Source organism: Penaeus japonicus, unplaced genomic scaffold (genome assembly GCF_977035675.1).
Source record: "Penaeus japonicus unplaced genomic scaffold, GWHDUDI00000001_assembly GWHDUDI00000003, whole genome shotgun sequence".
In the NCBI taxonomy this organism is placed as follows: domain Eukaryota; kingdom Metazoa; phylum Arthropoda; class Malacostraca; order Decapoda; family Penaeidae; genus Penaeus; species Penaeus japonicus.
The window spans coordinates 5918439-5926944 of NW_028234405.1; the positions used below are offsets into that span (position 1 = coordinate 5918439).

The 8506-nt window shown below is 37.7% G+C and overlaps 1 protein-coding gene across 3 annotated transcripts in view; it reads left to right on the top strand.

The window, feature by feature from the left end:
* The first annotated feature begins 236 nt into the window (after positions 1 to 236).
* Positions 237 to 8506, top strand: part of dnc (phosphodiesterase dunce) — a 633444-nt gene continuing 625174 nt past the window's right edge. For 2 of the 3 annotated variants that reach the window (XM_086554763.1, XM_086554777.1), the window contains exon 1: positions 237 to 443. The gene's annotated coding sequence lies outside the window, so the exon portion shown is untranslated. The remainder of the gene's footprint in view (positions 444 to 8506) is intronic. The other variant, XM_086554770.1, reaches the window with a different exon arrangement.

Genomic DNA, 8506 nt, shown 5'->3' on the forward strand with positions numbered 1-8506 from the left:
TCCCTCTCTCTCTCCCCCCCCCCACCCCTCTCCCTCCCTCCCCTCCCTCCCCTCCCTCTCCCTCTCCCTCTCTCTCTCACCCTACCCATCCCTCTCCCTCTCCCCCCCTCACCCTACCCATCCCTCTCCCTCTCTCTCTCACCCTACCCATCCCTCTCCCTCCCCCCCCAGCCTCCCTCCTTCCTCCGCCATTGACTGAGTCGGTTCGCCAGCACTCTGACCTTCTCCGCTCATCAGTGTGTGCCCGGGCCGCGCGCCGCCTAGGTGTGCCGTCCCGCTGCTGGTGGTGGTCGTAGTGATTTCGTTGTCGTGTCGTGTTACAGAAAGAAAAGAAGAAAAGAAAGGAAAGAGAGAAACACGTAAAGATATAGAAAATCATTGTTCTCTCTCCTCCCCCCCGCCCCTCCCACCGGCGTTCTTGAAGAGGGAGGAAAGAAATCGGGGTTGGTTTGTTTTGAAGATTTCTTTTTTTCTTCTCTCAGGAGTGTGTCCTGTTATCATATTATTTTTTTCTTCTAGACTAAAAAGTAGTGGATTATGGATTGTTGTGATTGATGCTATGATGGTTGTTCTTGTTGTCCTTGTTGTTCTTGCTATTCTTGTTATTATTATTTTTATTTTCATTTTTGTTGTTATTACTATTGTTATTAATATCATTCTCGTTATTATTATTATTGTTATTATCATTATATTATTATGAAGTTTATTATTATTATTATTTTTATTTTTTGTTATCACTATGGTTGTCATTATTATTATTATCATCATCATCATTTTGTTATTATTATCATTGTTATTATGATTATTTTTATCATTATGAATTTTATTATTGTTAGCGTTAGCAATGTTATTATTATTATTTACATTATTATCATTATTCACATTATCATTATTGTTATCATAGTAATTATATTATTATCAATATCGATATTATCATCGTATTATCTTATTATCATCATATTATCTTTATTATCGTTATGATATTTTTATCATTATTATTATTATTATTACAGTATTCTTACCATTATTGTTATCATCATTGTTGTTATTATTTGCAAAAAAATATTGTTATTATTATTATCACTAATATTATCAATATTTTTAGTTTATTATTATCACTAGGACTTTTATTATCAATATAATTTTCATAATGATTATTATTACTATTAATACTTGTCTCTCTATAAACATACACCACCCTGAAAATAGTGTACATCAAATACATTGTTTTAAATATGGACTTTATATGAGCAGTGACAATGGCTTACCTGATATTGGAAAATAACGCATAACAGTCTTAACTGTCGATTCATCTGAAAAAGAAAAAAAAAATTGAAAAGGGAAAAGGGCAAGACATATAAGACATGAAAGATTGATATCTTATTAAGAAGAAGAAAAAAGAAAAGAAAAAAAAGAAGAGAATCATATAATAATGAAGAAGAATATTATGATAATAATGATGAAAATAGTAGTAAAATGAATAACATGCTATCATTCATTCACCTCCTACTATTGTGAATATGTTAAAGAATAGTGAAGAGAACACAGTGAAATCCCGTATGAATTATTAAAGCGATATACATGTTCCTTCTCGGTCGGGAGAGAAACAGTGATGGTGTATTGGTATAGTGGTGTATCGGGTTCTTTGGTTACTTACCTCTACGTAGGTACAGTGCATGTGTACTAGATATTTCATGCGCTTAATTAGGGTTGGAAATTGCCTGTCTGTTTGTGATAGTGTGTGTGTATAGTTTCGCTTTGTCTGTCTGTCCGTATTTTCGTTTGATTATAATGATTGTTGTGATGATGATGATGATAATGATGAAGAAGAAGAGGAGGAGGAGAAGGAGAAGGAGAAAGAGGAGAACGAGATTTGTGAGGATGATAATGATGATGATGATGATAGTGACATCACTTCGACTGTCAAGTGAAAATGACAACACTATGAATATCTATGAACTTCAGTAAGAGATGCTAGAGGGAGGAAGAGGAGGATGAGGAGACGAGAGGGAGGGGAAGGGGGAAGAGGGGGAGGGAGGAGGGGAGATTCAACAGCATCGAGTATGTGATGTAAATTAAACTGCTATCGAAGTTTGATATCCATCCGTGTGTGTGGGAGTCTGTTGCCCAGTTCATCGGGATGGAAGGAAAGGAAGGAGAGAGGATAGAAGGAGCTTAGGATAGAGGGAAGGAAGGAAGGGATGGATGGAAGGAGGATAAGAGAAAGGGAGAAAGGAAGGGATGGAGGAGAAGGAGGAGTAAGGAAGTGGGGGGAAATAACAAAGAAGAAGGAAACGAAGGAAGGAGAACAGGAGAAATGGAGGATAGGAGGAAGAGAGAAGGGAAAGAAGGATAAAGGGGAGGATAGAGAATAGGAGTAACGGAGGATAGGAGGAAGATAACAAGGAAAGAGACAGGAAGGAATGAGGGAGAATAGAATGAAGGGAGGGAGGGAATATGGATGGAAGGAAGGAGAAGGAAGGAATAGAGGGAGCGAGGATATGCGGAAGGGCAAGAGGGCAGAAGGGAGAAAGATGAGAAGGAAGGGAAGATAAATGAGAGGAAGAAAGGGAGGGACGGAGGAAAAAGGGAGAAAGGGAGGGACTGAAGAAAAGGGGGTATAGGGAAGAGAGCCAAGGGGAAAAAGAAGGATGGAATGAGGGAAGGAAAGGAAAAAAGAGCAATGAAAAAAATAGTCGTAATAATGATGGTGATGATAATAGTAATAATGATGATGATGATGGTGATGACGATAGTAATCATAATGATGATGATAATGATAATAATACTAAAAATAATAATGATGACAATGATAGCAATGCTAATGATAATGAAAAAATAATGATGATGATAATAATAATGAAAATAATGATGATGTTGATAATAATGATAATGATAATAACATCGGAAAAGATGGAAAAAAGTAAAGAAACAGGAGAAGAAAGAAAATGAAATGAAGGAAAAGGGATTGAAGGAAAGACAGGAGAAAGGAAAGTCACACGACCTCAAAAGCGCAAACAAGACAAGTTGCAATTTGCAATTCCTGTTGGTCCTCCATGCAATGCAATTAAACGCTGATAAAGACACGCCTTTAGCTCAACAAACATATCATCTGAGAATATCGGACGTGTGTGAAGTGAGTTGAGATGAGAACTGAGAGAAAGTGACATGATAGGAGGGTGGGGGTGGTGTGGGTATGAAGTTAGTAAAGATAACATACGAAGAAAGAAGAAACGAATGAATGTGAGTGAGAGATAAGGATAAAGATAAGAGAGATAACTAGTGAGAATGTTAATGATGATATGAATGGCAATGATGATATGAATGGTAATGATGCTATGAATGGTAATGATGATGGGAAGGATAAGGAAGATAAAGAATAGCTATAATGAAGATAAGTGTAATAGTACGATCTATGCGTACACTAATTGCTTTATTGAGGTTATGTTGCAAGAGCAAGATCCAGTGACGTGTCTTCCTAATGCAAGAGTTTGCTTCTGTGTGGCACTTTGCCATGACGGAGTCATAGCAAATCTTTCGAAATGTCTCTTCTGTCTCTCTCTTCTTCTTCCTTTTTCTTGACATTCGTGATTGAGAACGATCGCAAAGGTCATGACCTTATGCAGTAATGAAGTGAAGTGTTGGGAATGTGTGTTTTGCCTGTTTTTGACGAAGGTTGCATGGTGGTTTTACTTGTCATTGTGATGCTCCATATTTGCAAATCATCTTATAACATCTGAGCCGTGGGAAATACGTTGCAGTTAATTGCAGGTGCATAAATACGGAAATGGACTGGTAATATTTAGAATGGACGCAAACATGCATATATCTACGCACACACACACACACACACAAACACATACAAGCACAAAGATGGGCACAATTTGATAGACAGACAGAGATATAACTAGATAGACATGTAAACAGGTACAAAGTTTTAGTCTGAAATGAATGAAAAGAGATAAGAAAATTAAAATAAAAGCAAGAATGTAAAAAAATATATATATATTTGATCAGACTATAGAAAGAACGAGAGAGGGAAAGGCCCAGCACCAACCATGGGCATCGTCAGTTCATCTTCTTCACCATTTCATCAAAGGCAGACGAGAGCAGACAGCACGTTTAGTTCAGCTGAGACTAGAGTTTTGCGAGTCCAGAGCGCAGTGTACAGAGCCACAGGTGTTTTAGCTTCGGGGCAGCTGTGTCGGGAGGGAGGCTGGTTATGGGAACGGACACCTGTTGAAGAGACAGAAGAGGAGAGAGCGAGAGAGAGCCAGAGCGAGAACGAGGGCGCGAGAGAGAGGGAGAGAAAGGGGGAGAGAGAGAGAGAGAGGGAGAGAGAGGGAGGGAGGGAGAGAGAGAGAGAGGGAGAGAGGGAGAGGGAGAGGGAGAGGTAGACAGGTAGAGATCTGAGAATTGTGCAGCAAGGGAAAATACAATAGAAAAAAATAACCGAGGTCACGAGAGTGAGAGAATCGCAAATCACTCCGCTGTTTAGCAGAAGGGAGGAAGCAACGTCAACCCCCCCCAAAAAAAAAAAAAAAAAAAAATCATTCATTCATTATTGAAAATGTTGAAATGTGGAAATCCAGTGTCCATGGGAGACTGCAAGACCGGTATCACTGGGTTTAGAGATAAAGGGATTATATAATTACTGAAGTCTGAGGGAAGAGCGAAAAGAAACGAGAAGACAGGAAGAAGACATGGAAGGAAACTGAAGAGAGACAGAATGGGAAAAGGAAGGAGTGAAGAAAGAAAGAGAAACAAGAACAATAACAGATAATGATAAAAAAAAGATGAGAAACACACTTTGAAGAAGAGGAAGAAGGAGAGGAATAAGATAGAAAGAACGAAACTTAGAAGAAAGAATAGGAATTCGCATTACGTTCGGGAGTTAAAAAAAAAAAAAAAAAAAAAAAACTTGTGGACAAACCAAGATCAAGGATAAGACTGACGACTCAAGGAAGACAAGAGAGGAATTTCAAAGAGTGATATTATTTATAAGCAAAATTCCAAGCCTAAAAAAAGTAACTTTATGAAACTTATCTTTCACGTATTGAGTTACTGAAAAGATGATTAATTTAAGAGCATTAACAATACCCAAAATTATGATAGAGGTTTCTGCTTTCATAACAGACCGTTTTTTAAGAACAGGCCTGTCAAAATGTGAAAATTAAATACATAATATAAACGTTACGCCACATATATATATGCCTTGAACTGCTATTGATTCTGAATAAGATATTCATTATTGGGTGGAATGGGGGGGGGGGAGGGAGGCGCAGTTGCAAGTGTGGAAGGTCAAGGTCATTCACGGAAACCAAGGCAATTATGAACGTATGTTGTGGTATTTATTTGTGTTCTTCGCGTTAACCACATTCTTCTACGTCTTCTTATTCTTCTCCTTCTTCTTCGTGTTAACCATATTCTGTCTTCCGCTACTTCTTCTTCTTCTTCTACTCCTTCTCCTATTTCTTCTTTTTCTTCGTCTTGTTATCATTATTATTATTGTTATTATTAGCCTTCTTCTTCGTCTTATTATCATTATCATTCTTCTTAGTATTATTACTATTATTATTATATTACATTGTTATTATTATTATATTGTCATAATAATAATAATTATTATTATTATATTATTATTATCTTTATTATTATTATTATTATTATCCTTCTTCTTCTTCTACTGCTTTTTTATTCGTCACAGCTATAGCAGTAACCTTTTCCATTATTTAATCATATCTATCATTGTATTTTCATTCCTTCTTATCTTTTCAATAAGGGCATTACCCCCCCCCAAAAATGATGATAAACTGTTAATTGATATCAATCTTTACTCACTCTTCCTCGTCGTCATTGCTCTTTGGAGAATCCTTTGCAATATGCAATTTCCTCGCAACGCAACGAGTATATTATACACCTCTCCATAAGGTTGTACGACAACAAGGGTTACAGGGAGTTACCTCATAAAAAAGTAAAATTGCAAAAAAAGTAAAATGCGAGAATTAAAAATAAAAAAAATGACAATAGTGGCGTGAAATCTTAACTTGTCTTGCGAACTAAGTTCAATTCTTTTGGACACAAGAAAATAAAAAGGTTTAAGGAGAGAGGTGGGGTAGAAGTATGTTTTTAGTCCGTTTGGTTTGTCGGGGTATTTTCGGGCCGGACTACATTTCTGTAGGCGTGTCTTAGTGTAGGGAAGTGGGGAATTTGTATGTTTGATTGTAGTTATGTGAGCGTGACGAGTGTATGTATCGTCTCGTGTGTGTGTATCCGTCCGTGGTGTAAGTGGTTTTACTGTACGACTTTTGGTTTTGTTGGTGTCTTGTCGACTTGTTTGTGACGTGTCCGCGGTGTTACTGAGTAGTGATCTAGGCAACTGACGGTGTTTCTCGAACTTATTGTTTAGAGTTACAGTCTCGCGGGTGATGATGAGGATTGTTCTGCTATTGTATCGTGTAAGCGCATCGCCTTGCAGGTGAATGGAGTTCGGTGTATGTGTAACCGTTTCCCGTGACAGTATTATTGTATTTGTTGTTGTACGTGGTGTAATTGCGAGGCACCGGGTCTTGTCGTCGCACCTTGTTAGTGATTGTGTGCCACAGTTTTGCCCGGTTGATGTCGGGTCGTGATGGTTCGGGATTATGTTGTCCGTTATTGTTTAGTATGTTTACCGGGTCACCGGGTCGTTTTGGTGTTATTTGTGATGGTTCAGTGTGTATTGTTTTGTTCGTTGACTAATGTGGTGTGTATCTATCAATTCGTTTGGTCAGTTGGTTTGGTATTTTTCCGTAAACATCGCCACCTCTCGTCTTGACATTTATAGTGGTTTGTGTAGTTGTGTTACGTTTTTGCGTTTATTTTGTATCATCTGAGTGTTTTTTGTGAAGTATCATTGCCTCGTTTGTTTTTTGTTGTACGTATTTCTGTAGATATGTGGCTGTATGTATTGCTGTTCTAGTCTCCTTCTTTTCTGCTCTTCTTCTACTGCTTTTCATCTTCGTCATCTTTAGCAGAAACATTACCATTATTTAATCATTGTTATCATTCTTATTTTCATTCCTATTTCTCATTTCGATAAGGCCATCATTACCCCCAAATGATGATAAACTGTTAATTGATATCAATCTTTACTCACTCTTCCTCGTCGTCATTGCTCTTTGGAGAATCCTTTGCAATATGCAATTTTCCTCGCAACGAGTTTATTATACAACACCTCCATAAGTGTTGTAAGACAAGACAGGTTGCAGGGAGTCTAACCTCATAAAAAGTCTATAAAAAGCGCAAGTAAAATTGCAAAAAAATGACAATAGGGCGGAAATCTTAACTTGTCTTGCGGAAGTTCAACTCTTATGACACAGAAATCATTTTCTTTAAGAGGAGAAAGGTAGTATTTTTAGAAGTGGGCGTATTTATGTCAGAGTGTTTTTGGAAGTATTTGTGCTCGTTTGTTTGTGGACGTATTTCTGTAGATATGTGGCTGTATGTTTGCGTGTATGTGTGTAAGTGAAAAGCTGTTTGTATGTTTGATTGTATCTATGTAAGTAAGCGAGTGTATGTATGCTTGTGTGTGTGTGTGTTTTTTTGTGTGTTTTTGTTTTTGTGTGTGACTTTTGGGAACTGTACTTGTCTGTGTATACCATGTTTGCACATGTGTGTATTTCTCCCTATGTGTGTGTCCATGCGTTGTTTCCAGATGTATCCGTATTATCATTTAGATAGCTCTACCGGATGCACGTTTCTCTGTATATTTGCATATGTCTAGTTGCATATGTATGTATATGATTTTGTGAATGTACCGTATTGTATTGTATGGTTTTGTGAATATACTGTATTGTATGGTTTTGTGAATGTGCTGTATTGTATTGTATGATTTTGTGAATGTACTGTATTGTATTGTATAGTTTTGTGAATGTGCTGTATTGTATTTTATGGTTTTGTGAATGGTCCGTTATGTATGCGTATGATTTTGAGTGCACGAGTGCGTAAGCAACTGAAAACAAAAATATCAAGGTACTATTGCTATTCATATTTGAAATATTTATTGACATTAGTAGTATTCTTTGCGTTTTTGTTATAATCATTTTCATTATCAATATCAATATTCTCATCATCATCTTCGTCCTCAGTCTCATACTCATCCTAGTCAACCTCATCCTCATCATCACCCCCACCCGCACCCTCACCTTCACCCTCAACCTCATCCACATTCTCCTCACCATCACCATCATCCTCATCTTCATCACCATCACAATCACAATCCTCATCCACATCACCATCACCCCCCACCCCCACCCCCCTCAACCCAAACACACATCTAGTTCACAAGAAGATACAAACAGACGGGACGAGACATCAAGCTGACCCACACACTGTCATAACAAGCTCTGATTAAAGCTCATTTGTGTCTTTGTTCGTCACGAGACTACTGTCTGTTGCGTAGTTTTCCGTTTGCAATGTGCAGGATGCAGAAAAGGGAGATGTTGAAGTTCTTCTGGTGGATGAT